Consider the following 27420-nt stretch of genomic DNA (forward strand, 5'->3'; position numbering starts at 1 on the left):
TGAAAATGTTCCTTCACTGTGAAAGTCATCAGCATTTAGATTTGAATAATGATATGTTAAATTGCACCTGGTCCTGTATGCAAATCTGAGTGGAGCTGAAGAGTCGCCTTCATCTGCCTCAGTGTATGATTTACTGACTGATGGTTCAAGGTGGGGTTATGTATCTGTGTTGTGATGCTCCTGCTTTAGCAGTGCAGAGTCATGTTGTAGTACATGATATATTGATGGACAAATAGAAAAGATAGTCAGACCACGTTCTCTTTGCATGTGCGAAAGGGCATGAGTGGGAGGAAAGGGGACTGTATTGAGAGAAGTGGTACTGAGGGATTGAGTGTGTTGCGCGAAGAAGAGTTTGTGTGGGAGAGAGGAGGCAGATGGATAAAAGATCAAACTGCAGGCTGAATTTTTATCCTGCATCTCTCAGCCAAGCACATTGAAACTGGTTGTATAACAACGCGTTTTGTTTTCTATACCATTTTCTGATTTGTTTCAAGTGATGAAATTTGAAGGATATCATTCTGTCAGTGTCACATAAGATGGAGATCGCAAAGCTGTGACTGTCCTTTTCACCTCTATAGAAACGTCTGTTTTTCCCCTGCTGATTTCTGTCTGGAGAGGAAATCAAAGCCCATGGCGGTCAAACCTAAATGGAGAGAATAGGGGATGGAGAGAAAGAAAGAAGAAGCAAAGTTAGTCTTTAACAGCTCCAAACCTCTTAAGCCCTGAAGCAGCCTTAGAAACATGGGGGAGGGGAATCTGTAATTGGGTGTGTGTGTGAGAGATGGAGAGCGTGAGAGAGAGGAGGGGGGCGGTTTGCGTTGGTGTTGAAATATTTGTCAAATAATCAGTGCCTGTGAGCAGACAAGGATGATTTACATGGTTTCCTAAACCTGAATATCTTCATTTCAGAAATGCTTTATTTTGGAGCGAAAGCAAGAAAGGGGATGTATTGATCAGCTGCTATGGCGATAACAAGTGTTTGACAACTGACTTCATTATTGATGGGCACAATGGAAGTTGATGACAGCAGAGACAAGTATGAGGAGAAACCAATGCAGAGATAGACGATGAGAAATGCTTTGGGGGTTCTGAATGGACCAGCACAGAGAGGGCAGTGAGTTACCCGGCATCATGATGTTGAAGTCGTGTTATTTTTTGAAGCTGCAACTATTAAATTCCTCTGTTTTTGTGTTGTTGGCTGCAGTCAGAGGAAGCGAGCAAAATTGTTCTTTAATATTCCTGTATGTATGACTAAAAATAAATTCCCAAGCTCTACTGTTATTATTGAGAGGAGACTATGTTGACAGATTTTACAGATGGCACTCCTCAATCTGAATATTTCTTATTTACAGTTGACTATTGCATGATCAAAAGGAATGAGCTGATGTGCATCTTAGACATTTTTAAGTTGTCTCCCTGCAACTCGTTTATCTAGTACATTTTAATTACGATCTCTTTTTGGACTATTAAGAAAAGAAGAAAAAAAACACTTTTTTTGCTGGTAGTGGAAAAAACACTATGGGGAAGCCTCTTAGTCGACCGGGTTGCTGCAGGCAGAGCTCCTGCTGCCTGGAGAAGAGTGTAGACGGAGATGGCTATAATGAGGACGGTTACATCCCCCAGCGCTCCATCTACGACACAATGTGTATCAATGAACATATTGACCATGGCTCTGCTCAGAACACAATAACCTCCAGGGGAGGCCAGGACAACAACTTCTCCAGCAATGGCAACCTAGGGGTGGGAGCAGGTGCCTGCGTGGACATGATCACATTCGAGGCAAGATCACGATCCACGACTCCCATACCTTCCGTAGGTAGAAGGCTGGATGAAAGGGTTATATTTGACCAGCTAAAGCTGGTTGAAGCTGGCCAGAGCAGCCGGTCCCCAGGGGGGTTTGGGGGCAGGTCAGTGTCCCCCAGTGTCTCCTTGATGTCAGCCCCTGAGGGAACTTCCTCTTCCAGTGGCAAGAGACATCAACACCAGCATGATAGCGGCAAGAGAGGGGACAACTGCCGGCAGTCCTGGAAAGTCCTGACACCCCCCAAGAATCTTGAGCATCTAGAACTATCATCTGGTGATGTAATGGAGAAGAATTTCTTAAATCCTCTCTACCTACAACACAGCATGACCTCCCCTCTCATCTCACCCTTCTCTGGGTCACCCCTTTCCTCAGGCTGTCACACCCCTGTGTTCTTATCCCCAGCCAAACCCCTGCCGTTTCAGCAGCATAGCTTCATCTTCGAAGAATCACCCCCCTCTCAGCCTCGTCACCCGCCTCCCAAACCCCCTCTCTCCCAGCTCTCTGTGACGGCCCTCCAATGTGTTCAAGAGGATCTCAGAAGGATAGGAGAAAGAGATCGAGAAAGAGAAAGAAAGAAAGAAAATGGCGTAGAGATTGAGAAAAAAAGGGAGGTATCCCACTCAGTGGGCTCAATGTCTCAAGAGGAGAATGTTGGGGTTTTTGGGTTTACGCCCAGGACCAAGGCACTGGACTCAGCCATTGACAATGATTCTCCCTTCTCCCCAGAGCCAACCCATGACACTACCCCCCTCATGCTCGATCAGATTTCCCCAGGACCTGCTCCTGCTCGTGCTGTGAGCCCCCAGCCTATGGAATCCACCTGGCCTCGCAGGCTGATTGTAAGGAAGAGAACTGTTAGACAAGGCGGTGCCCTCCATAACCTCCCTATTCTTCCCCCTCTGCCCTCCCTGGTGGTTCTTAGTGCCATAGAGAGAAAAAATCTTCCTCGCCTCACCCCTTTTTCTGAGCACCAGGGTAAATTGGTAGGTAGGGTGGGTTACTCCTTGAAGGAGCAAAACCTGGAGAATTGGAGGGTCTACTCTGCAAAAAAAACTCTCCAGAAACAAGAGAAGGAAGGGGAAGAAGGAGAGGAGCCAGAATGTAAAAGCAGTGATGGTGCTGAGTCAAGTGTGAAGGAGGGAGATCCAGAAAGCAAGGAGGAGGAGGGTGGAGCAGGATGTGGTGGTGCAGAGGGGGAGGAGGTGGAGGAGTGGGACATAGTGCTCGGTATGGTGAACACACTGTGGGATGAAGGCTGGGGGGACACGGAGTCTTACACTGGCTCTCTGAGGCACTGGCCTCTGCTCAAACCCCCTTCTGGGTTTGGAGGATCTCACCCACCCTCTAGTGCTGCTTCTGAACTCTCCCTCCTGGAGCTGGAGAGAAGGGCCAAGGAAGTAGAGAGTGAACTTGTGGCACAACAATGTCTGACAGATTCTCTGAGAAAGAAAGCTTCACAGCTCACAGCGGAGCAATCTGTTGTTTCTGTAAGGGTCTCTGAACCTAAGCAGATCAGTACCCAACCCAGCCTGGAACTCCTTGCCATGGGGTGTTCAACAGGGACGACAAAAAATCTCAAAGAAGATGGTTCACCTGATTCCAACCTGACCTTGGAGTCAGACTCAAGTGGAGTCTTCATGTCGAACCCCAGTCAGACCAGCCAGGAGGACAACGCCTCAGATGGTAGTGACAGACCCTTGACTGAGTCAGACTTGGGGAGCAACACATCTTTGGACCAGGATAAAGACGAGGTGGCATTTAAAGACTGGGGGAGGGAGGAGAGCACAGAGCTCCAGTGGTGCTACCCATCACTCTTAAAGAGCTCCTCTCACTGTGAGGGGCATGGGTTTGAGGAAGAATCACCTTTGATGAAAGAAGCCGAAATAGGTGAGTTGCAGTCCACCAGCAATGAAGGGCCTGACCAGGCAGAATTGAAACCGAGGAACAAGAGTGTTCAAATCATTTCTGGCATTGACTCCCCACTCCCCTTATCCCCCTCCAGACATGAGATACCACAGAATAAATCAGGCCTGGACAGCAGTGACCTGGATCCGTTCGTTACTACAGATAGTTTTGTATACCTGGCTGTGTCTGTGCCCCCTGCTGTCTCATCAGCACAGAAGGAGCACCCCTCTCTCCCTTCTCTGACTGAGTCTACACCCCCAACCTCCCTCTCCAAACACCTCTGCCCCAACATTGAGGAAAGTGACTTCCTCTCAACAGATAGCTTTGTTTACCTAGCAGGTCCTGAGTGTCACCGGCTCGCAACAGAAGGCCACTCTTCTTTCCTTGGTAGTTCCAAGGAGTCTGACTCCTCTGATGACAGTGGGTCCGGAGTGGACTTTGTACTCGGCTCCATGGTTGGAGACAGTGACTGGGATTCTGATGAGTCCGAGTCTGGTCCTAAGGCTAAATCTAAACCAATCAAACAACCAACATGGGATTTGTGGAAGGAGCTAGAGCAGGAGGTGTTGTCTTATCTATTCTGTGAGGAAGTGAAGCCAGTGACCGAGCCAGTGACGGAGGAAGTTCCAGTCCCTGTAACCGAGCAACCAAGGAAGGTTACCTGGCAGTTCAGGGCCGCTGAAGGTTCAACTCGTCAGACGAGTAAAAAAGACACGTTATCCTCTTCATCTTCCTCTTCATCCTCTTCACACTCCTCAACCCACACAGAGGTGTGAGAGGAGAGACACTGTCTGCATCTCAAATGGCGCCCTATTCCCCATTTTGGGATACAACCAGAAGGAGTCTGCCTCATAGTTGTTGATCTCACATTGATTATGACAGCCTTTGACTTGATTAAATTACAAATGAGTTTTTAGGTTAACACAATTACCAATTTCTGTCATATACTATGGTATCCATGCTTAATTTCAGTAAAGATAGTCCCAGTAAATGCTACCTTAATAACAGCTTAATTCATTGATTTGTATTACCATATGAGCAAAATGTAAGAATTCTCCTTCTACAGTTTTTATTGAATGTATTTTTTGTTGCATCAAATAAGTTACATATATATATGCTTTGTCAAGTTGATTGATATGGACATTATGTTGGATTTTCATCTACAGTATTTGTTTGTTCTGATTGTTTGAATGAAAGGTTCTGAATTTAAGCGACACATTTGTTTATATATTTAATTCATGAAAAGTGTTGATTGGTTGTTGTATGAAAATGATGAGTGAATGTGGTATATTTGATCATTGCCAAATATATAGTAATGTGCTCTGAACCTAATTTAGCATTGTAAAGCTATGAAATCCTGAAGATGTCTTGATGAAATTAACTATTGATCTACAGTAGCCTACCTTGCTTAGTTTTTGATGGTGAATAATACTAAGTGATGCGTATGGAGGGATCTATTGTAAAGCTTTTGTGTGCAATTATGAGGACTTGTTGAAATGCATAAATGTGAAAATAAATATTTTAACTTGGTGATTCTGTGTCACCTGCATTTTGTCTATTGGGAAAAGTAAGCCCCACAATATTTTTTTCCAAACATTTTTATTTTACTACTGTAACGGTTGGCCATCATCCCCTTACAGTAGATTTTCAGCATTTTGTCTGTTTCAATTTTTACTTGTGCTCTTCATCTGTCTCATATTTTTTTTTTTTTCCTATGAAATAGAAACTGTGACTTCTGTGTATTACATCGTAGGTACATCCAAGGCCGAACTGTTTTTGCAGAAATGTAGGGCTCAGTCTATTTCTGTCCAAATTAATTAGATCATTGTGAACAAGGCCAGAGAGGTGGCAGTAGGTGTGTGTGTGGTGGGGGGCTGTCGTAATTGATAGCTAAATTGTCAGCTATATTTCACATGAGAATCAATACACACATTATCTGAGGAGGCTGACAGACGAACTGTTGTGTTTGTGTCTGAGCATGATAGCACAAACAGACTAGTACCCAGGTTAGTAGTACATCAGTGGTCTTTCATCATCACCACAGTGTGTCTGGGTGACTAATCTCCCAAAACCATTGCTGTGTCACTCACTATATGCGCCACAGTTTTTCTTTTTGCAGAAAGAAACATTTTTGCTGCTTACCCTAACCCAAGTAAGTGTCACAGTTGATATTGAGCTCTGGAGCATTGAATGACACAGATGACATCTACCTTTTGTTTTAGCGGCTGGTTCATGCTATGACGATCTCTCAGAGGCATGCAGATTGTTTCTTCGGGGTACTTCAGACACACCAGACGAGGTTATTGCATAATTTATTGATTCCGCTGAAGATTATTATTCTGAATATTAATTATATATTAGCCTGTTCCCAGATCTGTTTGTGCTCTTGCCAACTCCATTGCCCCCACAAGGGTGCACACTCAGCCCTATTCTGTACTCCCTGTTCACCCATGACTACATGGCCACGCACATCTCCAACTCAATCATCAAGTTTGCCCGCCCTCCAGGACATCTACAGAGCCCGGTGTCACAGGAAGGCCAAGACGATCATCAAGGACCTCAGCCACCCGAGCAATGGTCTGTTCACCCGCTACCATCTAGAAGATCATCAAGGACCTCAGCCACGTCCTGTTCACCCCGCTACCATCTAGAAGATCATCAAGGACCTCAGCCACCCGAGCCATGGTCTGTTCACCCCACTACCATCTAGAAGGCGGAAACCGTACAGGTGCATCAAAGCCTGGATAGAGAGACCGATAAACAGCTTCTATCGCCAGGCCATCAGACTGTGAAACAGTCACCACTAGCTGGCTTTCGCCCAGTCAGTACCCTGCCCTGAACTTAGTCACTGTTACTACCACCCGGTACTCTACCCTGCTGCCCTATGTACGTAGTCATTGAACACTTTGATATGTTTACATTCTGTTTTACCCACTTCATATGTATACAGTGCATTCGGAAAGTATTCAGACCCCTTGACTTTTTCCACATGTTGTTACGTTACAGCCTTATTCTAAAATAGATTAAATTGTTGACAAAGCAAAAACATGTTTTTTTCAAATGTATTAAAAATACAAAATAAAGTATTCAGACCCTTTACTTAATATTAATACTTTGTTGAAGCACCTTTGGCAGCGGTTACAGCCTCGGGTCTTCTTGGGTATGACGCTACAAATTTGGCACACCTGTATTTGGGAAGTTTCTCACATTCTTCTCTGCAGATCTTCTCACGCTCTGTCAGGTTGGATCGGGAGAGTTGCTGCACAGCTATTTTCAAGTCTCTCCAGAGATGTTAGATCGGGTTCAAGTCCGGGCTCCGGCTGGGCCACTCGAGGACATTCAGAGACTTGTCCCGAAGCCACTCCTGTGTTGTCTTGGCTGTGTGCTTAGCGTCATCTTGTTGGAAGGTGAACCTAAGCCCCAGTCTGAGGTCCTGAGCACACTGGAGCAAGTTTTTATCAAGGATCTCTCTGTATTTTCTCCATTCATCTTTCCCTCGATCCTGATTAGTCTCCCAATCCCTGCCGCTGAAAAAGATTCCCTCAGCATGATGCTGCCACCAACATGCTTCACTGTAGGGATGGTGCCAGGTTTCCTCCAGACATGACGCTTGGCATTCAGGCCAAAGAGTTCAATCTTGGTTTCATTAGACCAGATAATCTTGTTTCTCATGGTCTGAGAGTCTTTAAGTGTCTTTTGGCAAACTCCAATCGGGCGGTCCTTTTACTGAGGAGTGGCTTTCGTCTGGTCACGCTACTTTAAATGCCTGATTGGTGGAGTGCTGCAGATATGGTTGTCCTTCTGGAAGGTTCTCCCATCTCCAAAGAGGAACTCTAGAGTTCTGTCAGAATGAACATTGGGTTTTTGGTCACCTCCCTGACCAAGGCCCTTCTCCCCCGATTGCTCAGTTTGGCCAGACGGCCAGCTCAAGGAAGAGTCTTGGTGGTTCCAAACTTCTTTCAATTAAGATTGATGGAGGCCACTGTGTTATTAGGGACCTTCAATGCTGCAGACATTTTTTGGTACCCTTCCCCAGATCTGCGCCTTGACACAATCCTGTCTTGGAGCTCTACGGACAATTCCTTCAACCTCATGGCTTGGTTTTTGCTCTGATAAGCACTGTCAACTGTGGGACCTTATATAGACAGGTGTGTGTCTTTCCAAATGTCCAATCAATTGAATTTTCCACAGGTGGACTGCGATCCTGTTGTGGAAACATCTCAAGGATGATCAACAGAAACAGGATGCACCTGAGCTCAATTTTGAGTCTCATAACAATGAGTCTGAATACTTATGTAAATAAGGTATTTCTGTTCTGTTTTTGCTTTGTCATTGTGTGGTATTGTGTGTAGATTGCTGAGGAAAAAAATACATGTTATCCATTTTAGAATAAGAATATGTGGAAAAAGTCAAGCGGGCTGTATTCAAGTCAAGGCTCATCCTATATAACTTCTGCTGTACACATTTTTCCTATTCATATACTAGCCATACTGTCTATACACACGATTATATACATATACAGTATATTTATATTCTGAACTTTGACATTACTCGTTCTGATATTTCAAAGTTTCTTTCTTTAAATTTTTGGGGGATTTGTGTGTATTGTTAGGTACACTACTAGATGGCCAGAAGTATGCTCGTTGAACATCTCATTCCAAATTCATGGGCATTAATATCAAGTTGGTCGCCCCTTTGCTGCTATAACAGCCTCCACTCTTCTGGGAAGGCTTTCCACTAGATGTTGGAACATTGCTGTGGGGACTTGCTTCCATTCAGCCACAAGAGCATAAGTGAGGTCGGGCACTGATGTTGGCCGATTAGCCCTGGCCCGCAGTCGGCGTTCCAATTCATCCCAAAGGTGTTCGATGTGGTTGAGGTCAGGGCTCTGTGCAGGCCAGTCAAGTTCTTCCACACCGATCTTGACAAGCCATTTCTGTATGGACCTCGCTTTGTGCATGGGGGCATTGTCATGCTGAAACAAGAAAGGGCCTTCCCCAAACTGTTGCCACAAAGTTGGAAGCAGAGAATAATCTAGAATGTAATTGTATGCTGTAGTGTTAAGATTTCCCTTCACTGGAACTAAAGGGCCAAGCCCGAACCAAGAAAAACAGCTGTTTCCACTTCACAATAACAGCACTTACAGTTGACCGGGGCAACTCTAGCAGGGCAGAAATTTGACAAACGGACTTGTTGGATAGGTGATATCCTATGACTGTGTCTTGTTGAAAGTCACTGAGCTCTTCAGTAAGGCCATTCTGATGCCAATGTTTGTCTATGGAGATTGAATGGCTGTGTGCTCGATTGTATGCAACTGTCAGCAATGGGTGTGGCTGAAATAGCCGAATCCTCTAACTTGAAGGGGCGTCCACATACTTTCGTATATACAGTTGAAGTCGGAAGTTTACATACACCTTAGCCAAATACATTTAAACTCAGTTTTTCACAATTGCTGACATTTCATCCAAGTAAAAATTTCCTGTCTTAGGTCAGTTAGGATCACCACTTTATTTTTACAAATGTGAAATGTCAGAATAATAGTAGAGAGAATGATTTAATTCAGCTTTTATTTCTTTCATCACATTCCCAGTGGGTCAGAAGTTTACATACACTCAATTAGTATTTGGTAGCCTTGCCTTTAAATTGTTTAACTTGGGTAAAACGTTTTGGGTAGCCTTCCACAAGCTTCCCACAATAAGTTGGGTGAATTTTGGCCCATTCCTCATGACAGTGCTGGTGTAACTGAGTCAGGTGTGTCCTCGGTCGCACATGCTTTTTCAGTTCTGCCCACAAATTTTCTATAGGATTGAGGTCAGGGCTTTGTGATGGCCACTCCAATACCTTGACTTTGTTGTCCTTAAGCTATTTTGCCACAACTTTGAAAGTAGGCTTGGGGTCATTGTCCATTTGGAAGACCCATTTTCGACCAAGCTTTAACCTCCTGACTGATGTCTTGAGATGTTGCTTCAATATATCCACATAATTTTCCTACCTCATGAAGCCATCTATTTTGTGAAGTGCACCAGTCCCTCCTGCAGCAAAACACCCCCACAACATGATGCTGCCACCTCCATGGTTCACGGTTGGGATGGTGTTCTTTGGCTTTCTCCAAACATGAACCAGGATGAACCAGACTTGTGGAGGTCTACAATACACTAAGTTGACTTGTGGAGGTCTTGGCTGATTTCTTTTGATTTTCCCATGATGTCAAGCAAAGAGGCAGTGAGTTTGAAGGTAGGCCTTGAAATACATCCACAGGTACACCTCCAATTGACTCAAATGATGTCAATTAACCTATCAGAAGCTTCTAAAGCCATTCAATAATTTTCGGGAATTTTCTAAGCTGTTTAAAGGCACAGTCAACTTAGTGTATGTAAACTTCTGACCCACTGGAATTGTAATACAGTGTTATAAGTTAAATAATCTATCTGTAACAATTGTTGTAAAAATGACTTGTGTCATGCACAAAGAAACCTACTTGCCAAAACTATAGTTCGTTAACAAGAAATTTGTGGAGTGGTTGAAAAATGAGTTTTAATGACTCCAACCTACGTGTATGTAAACTTCTGACTTCAACTGTATAGTGTATACTGCACTGTTGGAGCTACAAACATAAGCATTTCACTGCACCTGCGATTACATCTGTAAAATATGTGTACACGACCAATACAATTTGATTTGCTGTTACTGTCAAGCCAAACATGTTTGGCATGACAGGGAGTCGGCATTTTAGCACAAACAAACTGACACTCACCACATCTATGTATCATCATCGTTATTATCATTGGAGAATACAGATGTGAACATATTTCAGACTAAACATATTTATCTTTTCTGTAGATTTTGCTCAAATAAAATATGTGGTCCTGCATTGTTTGACAGGGGAGTGTGTGGGAGTGCATGCTGTCTGTGTTCTTGATTGTACTGTATGTATGTGTGAAATGTAGCCAGCTAGGACGCTGCATGCGTGGGTGTAGCTGAGTGGGTGAATCATGCAGCAGAATATCTGCCATTACTAGCTGGTCAGATTGACTGAGAAGAAAAGCAAAAAACACTGATATTATGCCACATCTGACATCCTCGCTCTTACTTATCAGCTGATGTCAATTGATGTTTGAATAATAGGAAGATTCCGCCATAAATGAATGATGGACAATAAGCTGTGTAAGTCATGGCAACGAGAAAGCACAAGAGGAAAGTGTTATTGTGGTTAGATGACAAAGGGAAGAATGGAACTCGAGAGTGAGGGAGAGGGGCTGAGGATAATGGATAGATAGAATGGTAGGAGGGAAGAACAAGTAAAAGTTCAAGAGGTGCCGCTTATGTATAACGTTATGTAAATGCTAATGTTCTGGGCAGGCGGGCACTATGCTGTGCTGCGGATGGAGTGTGCTATTTTAAAAGGTGCTTTAGCTGAGCGAGAAAGCGAGAGAGACAGAAGCAGTGTGGAATGTGGCTTCAGAACACAGACGGGGGGATAGAACCTGCAAGAGAGAAAGAGAGAGAGAGAGTAAAAAGACGGGTTCAGAAAAAGTTGAGCTTTTGAATTTATATTTCTAACGATTGTTGTTGTAACCTTTGAATGTGTAAAAATTGTGGTAGCTTTGTGAATTGTATAAAGGTTGTTGTCTTTGAATCATGTTCGCGTGCAGTAAGAAAATGAGTCGTGAGTTGTTTGTGGTGGCAATGCAAATACTGTTTGGTTGAAGAGTTAGAAGTGATTTAAATAGTGTTCTGACTGAGTGAGGTGAGCGTTGCACATTTCAGAATAACAGAGTAGGAGTCGTGGCTTTTGTTATGGCCATCGGACTCTGAGTCATGAGCATAATAAATATTCAATTGAATATTAATATTCTGATATTCTATACTGTGATTTTCATTGGGGACTAGACCTGACCTAGCCTACTACTAATGCCTGGTCCCAAATCAAATCCTAGCACTCTACATAGAGGTTCTGGACAGTGCCTTAAAATGTGTATGTTCAATCGTTAAAAATACAATCATTTATTTCACGTATACAGACTTTTACTTGCTGAAATACAAGATCGATAAGTGATCTGCAAAGAATTTAAAGAAAAGACAAAAATTCACACGGTTCTTGAATATTAAACATTTATAAAACATTATTGTGCAAAAAGTCTGTATTTGATTTTGCCATTTTACTATAAGCCCTTAAATCTCTGGATGTTAAATATTGGGAAAGCTATTTAAAATGTACATTGATGTTCTGTAATATAATTCTATCTTGACTAGGTTGGGGATTTGAAATACTCTTCAAGTCAAGGAAGTGGCTAAAACAAAAAATATGAATAAGACATAATATCATGTAAGTACTAAATAATTAGTGCTACAGTGCTGAAACATTAAAAATAGATGAACAATTGTAAGCTATGTAAACAAACGGTAACAGAAGTAAACAAACAAAAGTAAACAAAAAACACAACGAACCACAAGCAGACACACACCACAGTTATCTGTACATGTAGGAGTCCATTTATAAAGCTTCTTATTCCTGTGTAAGGTCCTTCTGTTCTTCATGATTCTTGCACAGTCCCAATATGCACTGAAATCATACAGATCAGGGCTACAGGCCTGTGGCAGCAGCCTCCTCTGCCTTCTTCTGTCTGTTGATGTTCTGCTGGCTCCCAATAGTTGGATCTACCCTGATGTACGATGACCTCGGCAGAGCAATGTTCGTGACCTTATGGCGCTCAGCAAAGAGCAGTCTCTCGTTGGCCTGCCATACTTTGAGCATCTTCTGTAAGCGCATGCCCACCAGATAGAACATCTCCAGTATGCACATGAAGACGCAGAGTACTGAGGAGACCACCATAAAGATGGTGAAGATCTTCTTCTCCATGGGCCTGGAGATGTAGCAGTCTACTGTGTTGGGGCAAGGCTCCAGGGCACACTTGGAGAGACGTGGCATGTCAATACCGTGGTAGATATAGTAGAGAATGTAGAGGAAGGCTACATCAAACCCGGCCTTGAAGAACAGGCTGACCAGGTAGGTCCACCACCTCCACGTTTCTTCCCTGGGTTGGCATACAGGTGAGAACCCTGGTGTTGGGCAGTATACTTTGAATCCTTCCCCTCGCGGTACTTGACGTGCGCCACCACCATGAGAGAGGGACAGGTGACGAAAATGAGCTGTAGGGCCCACAGGCAGATGTGTGAGATGGGGAAGATGCTGTCGTAGCAGACGTTGGTGCAGCCGGGCTGCCTGGTATTGCACACAAAGTCCTTGTTCTCGTCTCCCCACACGGGCTGGGCGGCCACCACGAACACCATGACACGAAACACAAATACCATGGACAGCCACACACGGGCCGAACACTGTGGAGTACTTTTTGACCCTGCTAAGGAGGCTCTCTAGTGCTGACCAGTTCATCCCTGCGGACTGTCAACACAGAGAGAGTCAGAAGTCAGTCACAAGGCAAAATGGTCAAACACAGGGTTACAATCCGTCTGTCATCAATTAGATAAATAGACTTAACCTGGCCAGAAAGACACTGACACAGCCAATCGTCCATCCTTTTCAGTGCTGTAAAATAGACTATGATGGCATTGGTGATGACATTAGCTCTCGCTTGCTACTTTGTGACTCTACCACAAAGCAGTCTAGGAAACAAGGTTACTAAATGAAGAAACCACACCCCATTTACAATACAGGAAATATATTTAATCTAAAACTCTTGATGAAAAGAAACAAGTGAATTGTATTCTTGACACATCATTTCATCCATCATGAATTGGAAGCCTAAATACAACTAGATCTAAATGGGATATGGTATGTGTATCAGTTGTGTTACATCATATATAATTAGTCCATGGAGATTAAACTAATCTACCTTCTGATAGAATTTATCAGCTCTAGATGCTTTTAGCGCTCCGAAGCACAGCAATCAATTTTGAAACTATAGGCCTTAGAGAAATGTAAAATGGAATGCCTACTTTTCCATAATGATGTACAACTATTCCACTGTATTGTATGCCTCCAACATCCACTCAGACTATTAACTGTTAGAGACTATTTGAAAAGTATTCAGTATTCCAGATCATGATTATATTTGATTGAATGATTTATTATTACTGAAGTCTTTGCAACAACAGTACTTGCCAGTAAATTGTCATTTAAATGTGTACAGAGGTATTGCTATGTTTGTAGAAAGCAAAAGTATGTTCTCTCTACATTCAAAACACATCACCGGGCTCTAATCAACATTAGTCTAAACAAGCAACATTCACTGAACAGACGGTATAAAGATGTTTAAAAATAAAAGTATGACAAACCAGTTCATCTCATTGAAAAAAGCCAATTGAGATGTACACATTTGATAGGAGTAACAATAGAACAAATGTCAAATTTTATTACAAAGTGTTCAAGTTAACGCCCAGACCATAGTTATTGTAGCATCTTTACTCTTGTAAGACATGTATTAGTCAGTGTAAGTGTTAACGAGTGTTAAACCGTATTACTTTAAATTACACTATTGATTGATGTATTTGATTTTATGTATTGCTAAAGGATGGTATCCTCGAGTGTCCTGAAAGGCATCTGTCAAATAAAATGTATTATTATTGTTAAAGACATGTTAAGCACCTTGAGTATAGAACACCTAATGTGTAGAGATTATAAACATACAGTGCCTTGCGAAAGTATTCGGCCCCCTTGAACTTTGCAACCTTTTGCCACATTTCAGGCTTCAAAGATATAAAACTGTATTTTTTTGTGAGGAATCAACAACAAGTGGGACACAATCATGAAGTGGAATGACATTTATTGGATATTTCAAACTTTTTTAACAAATCAAAAACTGAAAAATTGGGCGTGCAAAATTATTCAGCCCCCTTAAGTTAATACTTTGTAGCGCCACCTTTTGCTGCGATTACAGCTGTAAGTCGCTTGGGGTATGTCTCTATCAGTTTTGCACATCGAGAGACTGACATTTTTTCCCATTCCTCCTTGCAAAACAGCTCGAGCTCAGTGAGGTTGGATGGAGAGCATTTGTGAACAGCAGTTTTCAGTTCTTTCCACAGATTCTCGATTGGATTCAGGTCTGGACTTTGACTTGGCCATTCTAACACCTGGATATGTTTATTTTTGAACCATTCCATTGTAGATTTTGCTTTATGTTTTGGATCATTGTCTTGATGGAAGACAATTCTCCGTCCCAGTCTCAGGTCTTTTGCAGACTCCATCAGGTTTTCTTCCAGAATGGTCCTGTATTTGGCTCCATCCATCTTCCCATCAATTTTAACCATCTTCCCTGTCCCTGCTGAAGAAAAGCAGGCCCAAACCATGATGCTGCCACCACCATGTTTGACAGTGGGGATAGTGTGTTCAGGGTGATGAGCTGTGTTGCTTTTACGCCAAACATAACGTTTTGCATTGTTGCCAAAAAGTTCAATTTTGGTTTCATCTGACCAGAGCACCTTCTTCCACATGTTTGGTGTGTCTCCCAGGTGGCTTGTGGCAAACTTTAAACAACACTTTTTATGGATATCTTTAAGAAATGGCTTTCTTCTTGCCACTCTTCCATAAAGGCCAGATTTGTGCAATATACGACTGATTGTTGTCCTATGGACAAAGTCTCCCACCTCAGCTGTAGATCTCTGCAGTTCATCCAGAGTGATCATGGGCCTCTTGGCTGCATCTCTGATCAGTCTTCTCCTTGTATGAGCTGAAAGTTTAGAGGGACGGCCAGGTCTTGGTAGATTTGCAGTGGTCTGATACTCCTTCCATTTCAATATTATCGCTTGCACAGTGCTCCTTGGGATGTTTAAAGCTTGGGAAATCTTTTTGTATCCAAATCCAGCTTTAAACTTCTTCACAACAGTATCTTGGACCTGCCTGGTGTGTTCCTTGTTCTTTATGATGCTCTCTGCGCTTTTAACGGACCTCTGAGACTATCACAGTGCAGGTGCATTTATACGGAGACTTGATTACACACAGGTGGATTGTATTTATCATCATTAGGTCAATGATGGGTCAACATTGGATCATTCAGAGATCCTCACTGAACTTCTGGAGAGAGTTTGCTGCACTGAAAGTAAAGGGGCTGAATAATTTTGCACGCCCAATTTTTCAGTTTTTGATTTGTTAAAAAAGTTTGAAATATCCAATAAATGTCGTTCCACTTCATGATTGTGTCCCACTTGTTGTTGATTCTTCACAAAAAAATACAGTTTTATATCTTTATGTTTGAAGCCTGAAATGTGGCAAAAGGTCGCAAAGTTCAAGGGGGCCGAATACTTTCGCAAGGCACTGTACTTGGGTGACAGGTATGGAAACAGGAGTGGTTATATTGTACAGAGCGTATACTGTGGTAGACCTACCTCCAGTTTTCAGAATTTTTAAGTTTATTTACCCCCATTTCCCTAAGATAATATAGTTAAGGCATGTGTTTCTTAAAGTAGACTCAAAATGACCTCACCTGGAATATGAATATGGAAATATTATAGCAGAACAAACACAGCAGGAAGCTTCTATCAAGTAGCTCCCTGCTCCACTTCAGAAATCCTGTCAAACCTGATCAAGGGCTTAGCCTGTTGTCACCTGGAAAACTACAGAGTGCAAACAGCCTAGCCTACCTGCCCCAGGTGTGTGAGGAGTGAGTGATGAGGAGTGTATGCTATTGCCAGTGGTATAGTTTTTCTACCTGTTGATCAGAGGGTGTGGGTGTGTGTTTATCTATTCATGAGGAAACCACACAAGACTCAACATGTTGTTACAAGCCCCACCCAACCTCAACGAGAGAGTATGGCTGTGGGCTGTAGGCTTACTGTAAGAAGTAAGAGTAATAGTAGGATTTCACACCTGTGGTATCCATGTTAATGAAACTGCAATTACTTTATGTAGGCCTAACATATAACACTGAATGAGGACTGAATAACCTCTATGGCAATTCATGTGTCTACTAGGTTTCTTGTCAAGGCAAAATGTTTTTTTTTTAAATGAGTGTCTGTCGTCAGAATTGGGCAAACATTCAATATCATGTTTCATCACCAATGTCTATCATTGAAATAACATGAAATAATAAAAAACTATGTATTTTCCCCCAAAATCAATGTTACTAAACTGTGGGTCAAGGACTCCCTCTGGTGTGGAGAATATTAAAGAAAATGCTCACAGTATTGTTTTTCCAGCGCAAACATTGACGTCACGTTAGTGACGTGGTATACACCAAGCCCCTAGAAGCTAAAACTGTTTAGCACCGCTGTCAAACGGAACGTTGCTTTTGTCAACCTGTCTTTCACCGAATTATCATTGCAATACTTTATTCAACAGCTTTTTGTAAGTAACTAGCAAGTTAACTACAAATATATTTACTAGCTAGATTTGCTGCGTTTCTAACGTGTTAGCTTGACTCCCAAATACTGTATGTCAAATGCTAGCTTATAGCTAGATAATTATGGTGGTTAAATGCAAGTACTTCTGCAATAGTTAGTTACGTATATCAATATTATTGCATGAACTGTATTGTACTATTATGTTATGTTTGTACAGACGGAGAGACAAAGAGTGGGTATAATTTGTGGAACGTTCCAACAGGAATCTGTTCCAAAAACTTCGTAAATAACGAGGTTGCCAACAAACGCATACAAAGTTGTATAGCGGCCGAACAAGATACCGGGTAGGAAGTGTGCTATTTCAAAGTGTTTCACTCACCACGTTTATTCCGAAAAATGTCTGTCCTCACTCTGGTAGCCTATGGACTGATATTAAGAACACGCTACGTGGTGAGTTGATGCCTTTTCTGCAGCTAGTTAGCTAGGTGAATTGATCGTGCTAACGTTACTTGTATGCGTTTGGCAACGTTGTACTTTACTAAGTTCTTGGAACAGATTCCTGTTGGAACGTAACACAAATTATACCTACCCTAAAGTATTGGTTTTGTGAACACATTCATTTTCATCCCTGTTAGTGAGCATTTATCTTTTGCCCAGATAAACAATCCACCAGGTGTGGCATATCAAGAAACTGATTAAACCACATGATCATTACACAGGTACGCCTTGTGCTGCGGACAATAAAGGGCCACTCTAAAATGTGCAGTTCGATCACACAACACAATGCCACAGATGTCCCAAGTTTTGACAGAGTGTGTAATTGACAGGTTGACTGCAGGAATGTCCACCAGAGCTGTTGCCAGAGAATTTAATGTCCATAAGCCGCCTCCAATGTAATTTTAGAGAATTTGGGTAGTACGTCCAACCGGCCTAACAACCGCAGACCACGTGTAACCACGGCATCCAGCTTCTTCACCTGCAGGATCGTCTGAGACCAGCCACCCGGACAGCTGATTTTAACTTTAACTTTATTTAACCAGGTAAGCTAGTTGAGAACAAGTTCTCATTTGCAACTGCGACCTGGCCAAGATAAAGCATAGCATTTCGACACGTACAACAACAGAGTTACACATGGCATGAACAAAACATACAGTCAATAATACAGTAGGAAAAAAAGTCTATATACAGTGAGTGCAGATAAGGTCAAATAAGGGAGTTAAGGCAATAAATAGGCCATGGTGGCAATTAAACACTGGAATGGTAGATGTGCAAGTAGAGATACTGTGGTGCAAAAGGAGCAAAATAAATAAATACAGTATGGGAAGGAGGTAGATAGATGGGCTATGAACAGGTGTAGTGATCTGTGAGCTGCTCTGACAGCTGGTTCTTAAAGCTAGTGAGAGAGATGGGAATCTCCAGCTTCAGTGATTTTTGCAGTTCGTTCCAGTCAGTGGCAGCAGAGAACTGGAAGGAAAGGCGACCAAAGGAGGAATTGGCTTTGGGGGTGACCAGTGAGATTTACCTGCTGGAGCGTGTGCTAAGAGTGGGTGCTGCTATGATGACCAGCGAGCTGAGATAGGGCGAGGCTTTACCTAGCAGAGACTTGTAGATAACCTGTAGCCAGTGGGTTTGGCGACGAGTATGAAGCGAGGGCCAGCCAACGAGAGTGTACAGGTCGCAGTGGTGGGTAGTATATGGGGCTTTGGTGACAAAACGGATGGCACTGTGATAGACTACATCCAGTTTGCTGAGTAGAGTGTTGGAGGCTATTTTATAGATGACATTGCCGAAGTCAAGGATCGGTAGGATGGTCAGTTTTACAAGGGTATGTTTGGCAGCATGAGTGAAGGAAGCTTTGTTGCGAAATAGGAAGCCAATTCTAGATTAAATTTTTTGATTGGAGATGCTTAATGTGAGTCTGGAAGGAGAGTTTACAGTCTAGCCAGACACCTAGATATTTGTAGTTATCCACGTATTCTAAGTCAGAGCCGTCCAGAGTAGTGATGCTGGATGGGTGGGCAGGTGCGGGCAATGATCGGTTGAATAGCATGCATTTAGTTTTATTTGCGTTTAAGAGCAGTTGGAGGCCACGGAAGGAGAGTTGTATGGCATTGAAGCTTGCCTGGAGGGTTGTTAACACAGTGTCCAAAGAAGGGCCAGAAGTATACAGAATGGTGTCGTCTGCATAGAGGTGGATTAGAGAATCACCAGCAGCAAGAGCGACATCATTGATGTATACAGAGAAGAGAGTCGGCCCGAGAATTGAACCCTGTGGCACCCCCATAGACTGCCAGAGGTCCGGACAACAGGCCCTCCGATTTGACACACTGAACTCTATTAGATAAGTAGTTAGTGAACCATTGTCAAAAACCATCTCAGGGAAGCTCATCTGCGTACTCGTCATCGTAACCAGGGTCTTGATCTGACTGCAGTTTGGCATCGTAACTGACTTAAGTGGGAAATGTTCTTCGATGGCCACTGGCACGCTGGAGAAGTGTGCTCTTCATGGATTAATTCTGGTTTCAACTGTACCTGGCAGATGGCAGACAGTGTGTATGGTGTTGTGTGGGCGAGCGGTTTGCTGATGTCAACGTTGTGAACAGAGTGCCTCATGGTGGGGTTATGGTATGGGCAGGCATAACCTACGGACAATGAACACAATTGCATTTTATCTATGGAAATTTGAATGAGCAGAGATACCGTGAAGAGATTCTGAGACCCATTGTCGTGCCATTCTTCCGCCACCATCACCTCATGTTTCAGCATTATAATTCACGGCACATGTCGCAAGGATCTATACACAATTCCAGTTCTTTCATGGCCTGCATCCTCACCAGACATGTCAGCCATTGAGCATGTGTGGGATGCTCTGGATCGACATGTACGACAGCATGTTCCAGTTCCCGTCAATATCCAGGAACTTCGCACAGCCATTGAAGAGGAGTGGGACAACATTCCACAGGCCACAGTCAACCGCCTGATCAACTCTATGCGAAGGAAATGTGTTGTGCTGCATGAGGCAAATGGTGGTCACACCAGATACTGACTGGTTTTCTGATCCACGCCCCTACCTTTATTTTAAGGTGTCTGTGACCAACAGATGCGTATCTGTATTCCCAGTCGTGAAATCCGTAGGGATTTAATTTATATCAATTGACTGATTTCATTGCATGTTGCGTTTTTTCTTCTTCCGTGTAAATAAATTGTATTGTACCTCTTCTATGAGCTGAATGAAACATTCATGGAATGTAAAATGTATTATATTCTTCTATATTCTTATATTCTTATTATATTCATTTTTCATTAACTGGTCTTTTTTAAGCTATGTTTTAGCCAGGTCAGGAGCCCTTTGTGAGCAGCAGGAGCCCTAGGCTGAGCCACTGTAGAGAGAAGAATCAATGGTGTGCAGAGTTGTCACACCGCCTGGATGAACTCAATGTTACTCAGCACACAACAGTTGGTTTGTTTCACTCATAGATTTTCTCATAGTTTTTTTTGTTTTTTTACCATGTAGGCCTATTTTATTGTTGCAAATCAATGTTACATGACACATGTAATACCACGTGACACACGACCTCTGTTGGACTTATATAGCCTTAATTGCTTGTGCTGTATTCTATCTGATTTAGTTCTACAGCTAATCTATATGTTTTACTTGGGTTGTGTTGCTGCTAAAGCCATGTCTCCCTGTGACTGTTATCTTCCTGTGATCAATGTGTTTTCTAGGCTGCACATTTATGGCATTTGTGAGGATGAGGAACTGTGGAGACTTCTGCCAGGCACAGCACCAGCACCTGGTCATTGTGGACAAGTAAGCTGCCTTTAGCCAAACATATGAAGAAATACCCCACCTGAAGTCGATCAGTACTCCTGGAAAGAGAGAGAGGGGCTGATATTTCTCCAAGTATGTGGCTTCGATTGAGTTAATCCAGCCGTTTAGCAACCACTAAACCATTTCTGAATGTTTTATTTCCTTTTCATATTCCACTTTTTATTTACTTCCACCTCGTTCTCCATAGCCTATATATTTCAATAACCACCTTTATACCCAATCTATCACAGATTTTGGAGTATTTTTCTCTACTGCTGGACTGTTCACCCTCTCCTGGAAGACTGCCTTCTCCAACTGTCTGTCAAGATGAATCGCCCCGCCCCTGTTGAGTTCACCTATGAGTGTATGAAGTTTCTGATCACCCACAACCCCACCAACTCCCAGCTGGTGAAATGTATAGAGGTGCAGTATTAACTCCTATAATACATATCCCCATATGCTTTGTAATCACATGAAGCATTGTGTTATTTGAGTTTATAGCATTTTCTTTTGTCAAGTCAGATTGGAATGTACTGAAAAACAGACAGTGTCTTGATTACTAACATAAAACACTTCATTTAATTTTTTATCAGGACCTCAATGCTTTTGGTGTGCAGACACTAGTCAGAGTATGTAATGCCACTTACGACAAAACCCCTGTGGTGCAGGAAGGCATCACTGTTGTGGTAAGACAACTTTTGTTCTCTTCTGCCATGATGTTAACCCATCAGAGACCTTCAGATTTGGTTGGAGCTTCAGGCATTCTGGTTCCAATCATCCACTGTATCTACATGATATCTAGGTCTATCTTTTTCCTAATGATGGAGGTTGCATGAAAGCGTTAGGCCTATCAATTATGCTACCTAATAAATTAATCCATTAATGGAGCCTAAAACCAACCATATGCTTTCCTCAAACAGGATTGGCCCTTTAACAGTGGTTCTCCCCCCACCTGAACATGTCGTTGATGACTGGCTCAACCTCAAGTGTAAATTCCGAGACGAACACGGTTGTTGCATTGCAGTGCATTGTGTGGCGGGGTTGGGTCGGTGAGTTGTCTGCCTACACGTTCAATCTATTTGCCTATTGTATCTTCTTCCTTAGAATGTCTGCTAGCCACCAACACATTGGGACTCATAGCAAAAGCAGTGTGTACTGAATAGTTTATGAATAATGATAATTTAATTCTCAAATTTGTTGTGTTTTATATTACACATTAACTTTCCCATCTCTACAGTACACTTGACATAATTGATATAATTTCTCTCTCCAGAGCCCCAGTCCTGGTAGCGTTGGCGTTGATTGAGTGTGGGATGGACTATGAAGATGCTGTTCACTTTATAATCAGTAAATTCTCTCAATTGATCATATTGTGACATTTCAACCATTGTCATCACGACTTTAGATCAAATCTTCTTGTGAGTGTGATTTAAAAATAAAGATGATATAAGTTATGATGAGCTGATTCCAGAATAGTCTTTCAATATGACATTCAAAGTGCCATCAGAAAGCCAAATCATTAAAATACACAATGATTGCCATCAAAATGCCATCCTTTTTTCTTCTCTCAGAAAGAGATGTGTGGCCTTCAACTCAAAACAACTAATGTACCTCGAAAACTACGAACCCAAGATGTGTCTCCGCTTCAAAGATGCTAATGGGCAAAATTGCTGCATCCAGTAAGAAGATAAGCGCTATTGTCAAGATTTACTCAAAAAGGAAACTGATTACTATAAGAACAGTTATTGGTTATACTCAAAGCAACAAAAAAATACTCAAGAAAACTAGTCTAAATAGTAAAATTGGATTTGATTAAAGTTAACATTCTAAATAGACCAGCTAGAGATTCAACTCAGTTGTTAGCACTGATATTATTATTATAACTACTGTAGTTGTGAATCATTGAAGAAACATTTTTAAATTGTTACTAGTTGTTGGTGGTAGGGTCATGTATATGTTTTGCAAAGGCTAAAATAAGTGTATTTAATAAGTCTAACAGTCTTTATTGTTATTCAAAACAGTATCATGAAGGCATGAGCACAAATCTGCACAAATACTGTATTTACCACATACGTTCTATGAAATTGTGTATTCTATTTTCTGGTAAATATTTCAAAAAGTAAATTATCTCAACATATTTGGGTAACTGCCTGGTACCAAATGGTGCCCAGTCTGGATTATTTGAATGAATCCTGAATCAAATGTAATTTAGGCCTATAGTTATTATCATGATATTACCATTTTACTATGTCATTTCAGAGTAAATACTGTAACGACCCTTGGTTTATGAGCTTGGTTATTGACTCTGCCATATGAGCATGCTTTTGTGGCATAGTCGATGGCGCGCATGGCTACGGGCTAGAAGGTTGAGGACTTGAGCGCTCTCCCTGCCTGTTTCATTACATTGTAGCCAACCCGGAAAAAAGTGCTTGCTTTTTATTTGCTTGTTGAAGGCTGTCATCCATGCTAGATCAAACAATGATGGGATGATACACAAAGGTAGGCCTGATGACATATTACATTTGGATTTTTAAGGCAATTTTCAAGGGTTAAAGGTCAAATCGGGTGAAAAAGGGAAAAGGGCATAATGAAAATAGTAATTATTTATTGTACATAGTGAGTCCATGCAACTTATTTGACTTGTTATTTACATTTTTTACTCCTGAACATATTTTGGAATGCCATAACAAAGAGATCTTGTTTCTCATGGTCTGAGAGTCTTAGGTGCCTTTTGGCCGACTCCAAGTGGGCTGTCATGTGCCTTTTACTGAGTGGCTTCTGTCTGGCCACTCTACCTTAAATGCCTGATTGGTGGAGTGCTGCAGAGATGAGAGAACCTTCCAGAAGGACAACCATCTCCACAGAGGAACTCTGGAGCTCTGTCATTATGGGATATTGCTTGTATATTGCTGAGAAAGAAAAAAAAATGTTATCCATTTTAGAGAAGGCTGTAATGTAACAATGTGGAACAAGTTAAGGGGTCTGAATCATTTCTGATGGCACTGTATATTTCATGGAAGCTTTTAAAATTGTCAATTGCTTTGTTATTTCTAATGACCTCCATTGTATCTTAATCTTTTTAAATTATAACTGGCAGTAGCATGTATTCATTTTGTGAGCGCTGTGAGATATTTAACAGGTTTATTTGCCATTAAGTAGTATACTTTATTTGAGTTTAACCTGTAGTTTTTGGTTCTCTTCAAAAGTAAAATATTGTATTCCTGCTTAAGTTTCTTTACCTTGTAGAGATTGTTGTGGAAATTACCACCAGAGACACCTGAAGTAAATCTTAAATGAATTATTCTTTATTAACAGCAATCTGAAGCGGTCACAGTCAAACTTAGATGCATAAAGTACTGGTCTGAAGTGAGCGCCACCGGGGCAGTTCTGTTAGTTCTCTTATATACTGTTTACACAAGTTGCATTTGAATGATTTAGCTTATTCATAATGAATTCATCACTAACATTTGGTTCATGCATGAGACCGACCAATACCTCATAAAGCTTCTTCTCTCCAAGCTAAGACCTTGAAACTGAGATATACCTTTCCATTCTCAAAACAATGTTCTGGGTGTACTGCCAAATTGAAGATACTGATCATGAGGATCCTTCCCTGGCACGATCAATCAGTCACTTGCCTGAACCCATTCAAATTGGTTATTCGAAAAGCACAAACATAAAATGTACCTTCACATTCCCTCTTATCACTTCTGTGATAATAATCATGACATTTTAAGGTAAGCATTTGATTATAGCTTATTTTCTTCAGCTTACCACTCATTACAATGGCTGGGAATGGGAATACAAAAGGAATACCTCCCAGATTGCAGTTCCTAGGGCTTCCACTAGATGTTAACAGTCTTTAGAAAGAGTTTCAGGCTTGTTTTTTGAAAAATGGGCTAGAATTTGTAGTTTTAGTAAGTGGCTCCCATTTTGGCTGTAGTGTTTGTTGCGCGTTCCGATGAGGGCGCGTACTTCGTTATTTATCTCCACTAATGGTCTCCGGTATTCTCTGTCTTAAATTTGATCGTTTATTTACATATTAGGGTACCTGAGGATTGATTAGGAACGTTGTTTGATATGTTTGGAAGAAGTTTATTGGTAACATACATTCCTTCATTTGTATGCATTTTGAACGAGGGATACCGGTGGATTACTGAGTCAAGCGCGCCAATGAAACATACTTTTTTGGGATACAAAGGACTTTATCAAATAAAAGGACCATTTGTTATGTAGCTGGGACCCTTGTGATTGCAAAGATCTTCAAAGGTAAGTGATTTATTTCATCGCTATCGCTATGCTTGGTTGGAAATGTATATGCTTTTGTGTGCGTGGCACTGTCCTCAGATAATCGCATGGTGTGCTTTCGCGGTAAAGCCCTTTTGAAATCTAACAAAGCGGCTGGATTAACAAGAGGTTAAGCTTTTAAATGATGACACTTGTATTTTCATGAATGTGAATTTAATATTACGATTTTTGTCATTTGAATTCCGCGCTCTGCAATTTCACCGGATGTTGTCGAGGTGGGACACTAGCGTCCCAATGATCCGTAAGAAGTGAATTTTCTTAGTCAGATAGCTTTAAAGTTTGTCCTCCCAATGGCACATGTTCAAAGTGGATGGCCCTTGATAATATCCCGATTTCAATATCTGAGTAATAATCAGATTTTCCCAAGCACAAGGAGTTTCTAGAGCGTGATGAGCCAAGTAAAGCCCCCTCGGCAAAAACCCTCCTCTAACCCGGACGATGCTGGGCCAATTGTGCACCGCCCTATGGGACTCCCAGTCGTGACACAGCCTGGGATCGAACCCGGGTCTAGAGTGATGCCTCAAGCACTGTAATGCAGTGCCTTAGACAGCTGGGCCACTCAGGAGGCCAGTCTCTTAATAGTTTTTACACGACTTACATATGTCTACGTGTGGGTGTGCAAGTTGTATATTATTATTATTTTCCATAGTTACTTTATCAAATCTCTAGTAACCCATTATACTCTTCTTCACAAATTCCTCCTTTACACTAGTGTTCTTTCATTACAGGGGTGTAAATATTTACACTAGTGTTCTATTTAACATAAATTGTACTCTCTCCTTTCACATACAGAATCCCTATATAACATTATAGATTTAAAAAACTGGGATATTCATTCAGACACACACCTCTTTCACACCGGAGCTAGTCCCCTGATAGCTCCCATTCACTCAGTACTTCATAGTAATAATATCTATTATTATCTCAATTTCAATCCACTTTATTATCCAAATTTCAATCAGCTTATTATACAAATTTTAACTCTTTGTTGAACTCAGCTTACCACTTATTATCCAAATTTCAATCTCTTAACACTAATATCGCTTATTATCTAAATTTCAATCAGCTTAACATGTCCTTTCCACACTCACACAACTCTCACATCCACATTCACTTGATACTATTCCCAAATACACTCAGTAATCTCCCTTATTTCTTAGTAATCAACCTTATTACTCCATCTTCAAATCAAATCAAATCAAATGTATTTATATAGCCCTTCGTACATCAGCTGATATCTCAAAGTGCTGTACAGAAACCCAGCCTAAAACCCCAAACAGCAAGCAATGCAGGTGTAGAAGCACAGTGGCTAGGAAAAACTCCCTAGAAAGGCCAAAACCTAGGAAGAAACCTAGAGAGGAACCAGGCTATGTGGGGTGATCAGTCCTCTTCTGGCTGTGCCGGGTGGAGATTGTAACAGAACATGGCAAAGATGTTCAAATGTTCATAAATGACCAGCATGGTCGTATAATAATAAGGCAGAACAGTTGAAACTGGAGCAGCAGCACAGTCAGATGGACTGGGGACAGCAAGGAGTCATCATGTCAGGTAGTCCTGGGGCATGGTCCTAGGGCTCAGGCCCTCCGAGAGAGAGAAAAAAATAGAGAATTAGAGAGAGCGTATCTTCAATGATCCTCTTGTCGTTACATCCTATGCACCATGTGTTTCTTCAACAGTTCTCTTGCCGTTACTTCCTATACATATAAAATAACACCTCATGCTCAATAACACCTTGTGCTATTAACGGTGGCTCCCGCTTCTCCTCTTAAGGATCAGACCCTTTTTTTTCAATTTATGCCTTAAATGACATACCCAAATCGAACTGCCTGTGGCTCAAGACCTGAAACAAGGATATGCATATTCTTGATACTATTGCAAAGGAAACACTTTGAAGTTTGTGGAAATGTGAAATTAATGTAGGCAAATATAACACATTAGATCTGGTAAAAGATAACACAAACAAAAAAAACGTTTTCTATTTTTTTTTGCATCTTTGAAATGCAAGAGAATGGCCAGACAGTGATGTAGGATTCTAGGTGTAATATAGATGTTGTCCACAAGATGGCAGCAGTGTGCGTGCACATTTTCAGTCTGATTCATTTAAGAATTACATCACTACACAATATTTTGTATCAAGTCTGCCAGGAGTTTGCCCAAATGTGCCGAATTGGTCAATTTATACATTTTCAAGTACATAGGTATAGAGAACATACAAAAATGTAATGGCACTAAAACATTAAAGGTTACACACTCCCAAGAATTCCATACATGATGGATCATTAGCTTCCTTACAGAAAAT

At 41.7% G+C, this 27420-nt stretch overlaps 2 pseudogenes; one reads left to right on the forward strand and one right to left on the reverse strand.

Annotated features, from left to right (window-relative positions):
• Positions 1 to 11823: 11823 nt before the first annotated feature.
• Positions 11824 to 13100, reverse strand: LOC109893888 (gap junction beta-4 protein-like; annotated as a pseudogene).
• A 7368-nt stretch (positions 13101 to 20468) lies between these two features.
• LOC109894357 (protein tyrosine phosphatase type IVA 2-like) lies at positions 20469 to 23091 on the forward strand (annotated as a pseudogene).
• The last annotated feature ends 4329 nt before the right edge of the window (positions 23092 to 27420 follow it).

The sequence above is a fragment of the Oncorhynchus kisutch genome, linkage group LG7 (genome assembly GCF_002021735.2).
Source record: "Oncorhynchus kisutch isolate 150728-3 linkage group LG7, Okis_V2, whole genome shotgun sequence".
Taxonomy (NCBI): domain Eukaryota; kingdom Metazoa; phylum Chordata; class Actinopteri; order Salmoniformes; family Salmonidae; genus Oncorhynchus; species Oncorhynchus kisutch.